Genomic DNA, 5,000 nt, shown 5'->3' on the forward strand with positions numbered 1-5,000 from the left:
ATATATTAAAGAGCTTTTTAATTTCACATATCTTTTGTGAAAAAATTTCCTGTTTGCAAAGTTTTAGATTGTAAGAGAATGATATCCCTAAAGCGGAGATGGGCCTTTGTGGCCACTGAACTCCAAATAGTGTATCAGTCTTATTTGCATTTCTTCCAAGCCACATCGCTTCACATTTGCTTTGGTTTAGTTTAAACTCACTGCAAACTTTAAACACGTCCAATAACTCTAACAGCTTCTCAAGCGACTCTTTATCTTTGCAAAAGGAGGTAGTATCATCAGCATATTAAGATAATTTTATTTCTTTAAGACTCGAATTCCTTTTATATGATCACTAGCTCTTATTGAGCAAGACAGTAATTCTGCGGCTAAAATGAACAGTAAGCCCAGACAAGGGGCAACCTTGTCTTACTCCTCTTTCTAGAGTAAATAGCTCAGAAGCAAAGCCATTGTTTAATATACAGCTAGAAATGTTTGTATATAGAGTCTTAACCCAAGTCTTAAAATCGGATCCAAATTGAAAGGTATCTAGAACTTTAAATAGGTACTCCCATTCTAAACTGTCAAATGCTTTTTCAAAGTCAATGAATAAAGCAATCCCTTCTATATCTTGGTCTTTGGTAAAATTGAGGATGTCACTTATAAATCTGATATTTTCGCCAATAAATCTTCCCTCTACATAACCAGTTTGTGTATTATTTATAATTTCCGGAAGAACCTCTTTTACTCTGAGAGCAAGAAAAAATAGTATGTGGTATTGCTCTGGAAGTGGGCAAGAGTTATTTTCCGGGTCATGCGTGGTATAGGTGTGCCAAGATTCTAGACATTTCCTGATGCGGACATTTCTTTTGTCAATGATTGACGCATTGTTGAAGTCAATGACATGGTTGTGAGACCAAGCATGATTGGCAACTCTGGAGCCTTTGGCCGCTCTCTTCACATTTGTAATATGTGCTTTTTTCCTCGCGGAAAAAGAGAAGAGATAATAGCTTCGCATTTAAAAAATAACAAAAAATAGGATAGATGTTCTAACATATCGGAGGCTTCACTTGGTCCATGCCATTCCGCCAGCCATTCGTGGATCTATTAAACACCACAAAGACGGGAGCCCTCTAACACCCATCGTCACTTGTCTTAACTCTGCACTCAACAACACCTCAAAATTTCTCACGGATTTCCTATCCAGTCTCCAAAATTGCAATGGATATTCAGTTTCCAATTCCCTACAATTTTCCCAAAAGATTTCAAATACTTCTATTCTTCTATTCATGATGACGAAGTTATGGTCTCTTTCGACGTACTTTCCCTTTTCACTGCCATCCCTGCAGTTAACAAAGCATGCTACTATATCAACATATATATCGACATTGAAGATATTAGTTCTTTTAAACTTTGTTCTGTCCAATAATTACTTCATGTTCAGTGACAAAATCTACAAACAATTCACGGCGGCGCCATGGGTAGCCCCGTTTGACCTGTTGTTGCTAATCTATGCATGGAAGAGATGGAAGAATCAGCAATTTCTGCCTCAGCTGTTGCCCCGAAAGTGTGGAAACGATATGTTAATCTATAGCTTTTGGATTATCAAGAAAGATGAAATCCCAGCCTTCCACAACATACTCAACAGATTGGATCCTCATATTTCCTTCACTATTGAACACAAAAACAATGGCCAAATTCCATTTCTTGACACTTTAGTATCTAGCCATAATGGGACCATCCATGTCGATGTTTACAGGAAACCAACACACACTGACAGATACCTAGATTTTAACTCCCACCATGACATTAAACACAAGGAAAGCACTACGGCAACACTTTTACACAGAACTTTGAACCTGCCTAACACCACAGAAGGAAGAAATCGAGAACTTGACAAAGTCTATTCAGCCTTACAGTCCAACGGCTATCCTTCTAAATTTATCCACAATATCAAGACAAGAATAACCCGATCTTCCATGATTCCTTTCCCCGAAGAATTAGTTGGTATGTTTTTCAAATTAGTGGAACTCCCCAAGCCATACAACTCCTTTGCATCCCTTCCGTACATCAAAGGTGTCACTGAAAAAAACACGATATTAACGTTGTCAATAGGCCATTGAAAACGCTCCAACAAGAATTTCACATTCCTAAGTCACGACCCCATTAGCTTCACAACCCGATGCTGTCTACAAAATCCCCTGTGGCAGTTGCTCTTGGAATTATATTGGCGAAACAGGTAGATCCTTTGCCATGAGGAAAAAAGAACATATTAGAAATGTGAAGACAGCGGCCAAAGGCTCCAGAGTTGCCAATCATGCTTGGTCTCACAACTACGTCATTGACTTCAACAATGTGTCGATAATTGACAAAGGAAATTTCCGCATCAGGAAATGTCTAGAATCTTGGCAGGCCTTTACCATGCCTGACACAGACAATAATTCTTGCCCACTTCCAGGGCAATACCACATACGTTTTAACAAAAATTCTTAATCACCTTTTCCCCTAATTTCACTTTATTGTTGTCATTTTTATCTCACTGTATATTCTCCGAATTTTTACCTCATTCATCCTTTTCCCGTTGAAGACCACAGCTCTAGTGGTCGAAAGCTTGCAATTTTTAATGTCTTTTAGCCAGAGAAGGACCATTCAAGTATTCTATCATGACTCATCCTGGCCGCGCTCCTTCAATTTTTTCAATAATCATCACAATCATGAAGATGTAAGAAAGTCAATGGTAGTTTTATTCTGCATGTCATTGCTAGCCGTAAATGTTTGCATGCGAGTGTCAAGAAAAATTCATCTTTACATTTTGCATGAAGTGTTCACTTAAGTTGTCTCTCGTTCTCAATGTTCACGAGTATTTAGGAATGTAAACTAGATGCATGTTTATTGACGCCCAAATGTCGTCTCCTTTCGGCAATTTTGACATGGATTTTTTTATTGATATGTGAGAGCTTGCTAATTTCCAAACACATGAAGAAAATCAGACCTTCAAATGGATCGATTTGATGTCAATCCCATGGATTTGTTTACATGAAAGACTGCCGGTACAACTACGCATTGTTTTTTTTACAACTTTTTTCCACCAAATTGAAATCATCGCTTGTTTGCATACAAAGAATTTAGTTTTAATCCGAATTTTTGCATGCAAACCAGATGCACGTTTATCGGCGCTTAAACGTCGTCTCCTTATGGCAATTTTGACATCGATTTTTCATACAATTTTGATATCATATAAACAAATCAAAAATCGTCTTAGCTAACTTACCCAACTGTAGAGATAATTTATACGTGAAATTGATTGATTTCACGTAAAACATTATTTCGTAATTTATAACAGAAATTTGTGCTTCACTTACTCTTGCGCTACACAAATTGCGTTGCACGTGACAACGCCACAGGAATCACCTAGCATGACACAAAAGGAAATGCAAGGCGAGGTGCAAACTTACTTTTGAGGGGTACTGTAGATTAAATGAGCCCATTATAAACTCAAAATTTTCAATGGCTTCTTGTGAATTTATTGATGCCATGGCAGTTTCTGAAATGTGGGATTAATCATTGTAGCATAAAAGAGAGGTTTTTGAATGGCAGCCATGTTGCATGGCAGGAATAATAGATTCTTTTTCCTATGGGAACAAACGTTCTTTCTAATGCAATACATTTTCATTGTTCTTGCCACGCAATATGGCTGCCGTGCAAAACCTCTATTAGATCTCATGAAGTTAATGAACTCGAAATAAAAGATGTCAGGCTATTTAACCCAACCACGTCTTGTCGATTACTGCGGTATTGTTTGCCACAGCATACCTAGCAAAAAACCTTGCAAAAATTCCGGCACTCCTCGTTCTTGCCGAGGTGAGAATGCAGAATCCATCTGCAAATCTGCCATGGCAAAATCGCGGCAAGTGGGTGAATACTTTCGGGCAGTACTGTAGCTCAAAGCATTTGACTCCAATTCTTGCATTACCAAGCGTCAAATTTTCCTCTTAGTCTTCCTGGCAACTGGTTTACCAACAGCAAGTCACAAATCAAGTCCCTATGATGCTTATTTTTCCACTGTTTCCCAACTTTTTGTTTAAATATCTATAGTGTCTTAACGATGATAAATCAGATAATGAAATGATGGCAAATTAGAATTTCTCTTTCTGCACTCCCGTTTTCGTCATTCGTTATCCCCTACCACAATTTCTATTGACATGGAAAACATCACTCCTTGTCAAAAGGCTTGCAATCTTGGAGTGATCTTTGATGACACGTCGTTTTCACATGTTAATACAATAGTTAAGGGTGCCTTCTATCACATACGAAATATTTCTAAATTAAGAAAATACGTCAGTAAAAGGGCCACAGAAATTCAAATTCACATTTTTGTTTGCTCAAAGTTGGACTGGTCTCAAAAAACGAGATCACATCACCGAGACTAAGAGATCTTCACTGGCTTCCTGTTGAAGAGAGAATTGTTTTTCAAATAAATTTAATAACTTTTAAACATTGAATTACTCAGGTCCCCGTTATCTTAAATATATCTTAAAAATTCTACCATCAATCAAGGACATTACCGTCATTAAGGAATCATTTATGCCTTGTAGCACCACACTTTAACTTATGGTCAGCGAGCATTTTCTACTGCTGCCCCCGACTATGGAACAAGCTCTCCTTTGAAATTCGAGCTTGCTCTGATGTTAATCTTTTAAAATCTAAGGGCCGGGTCGCACTAGTGGACAAAATTGTTTTTGTTGTGACAAAATTTCAGACAAATACCTGTTTCCGGTAAAATTTATTTTGTTATGTTTAGGGTCAGTTTTTACGAGTCGTTTAACTTATCGCAATTAATTGCTACTCCTACTAGAGTGACGGAATCGTCGCGGTCTCTTTTAGATGTTATTCTTGCTTCGCAAACCAAACAAGTTGTCAAGGCTGGTGTCATGGACAGCTCGATTAGTGACCATGACATGGTATTTGCTGTCCTACATCTGAAAGTATCTCGACCTAAGACCACATATACTACAACTAGG

General features: G+C 37.9%; 1 protein-coding gene across 2 annotated transcripts in view; it reads right to left on the bottom strand.

The window, feature by feature from the left end:
* The window catches only part of LOC138033139 (endoribonuclease LACTB2-like), an 85,393-nt gene that overhangs the window by 9,677 nt on the left and 70,716 nt on the right, over positions 1 to 5,000 (bottom strand). The gene's annotated exons all lie outside the window — the stretch shown is intronic.

The sequence above is a fragment of the Montipora capricornis genome, chromosome 14 (assembly GCF_036669925.1).
Source record: "Montipora capricornis isolate CH-2021 chromosome 14, ASM3666992v2, whole genome shotgun sequence".
NCBI lineage: Eukaryota > Metazoa > Cnidaria > Anthozoa > Scleractinia > Acroporidae > Montipora > Montipora capricornis.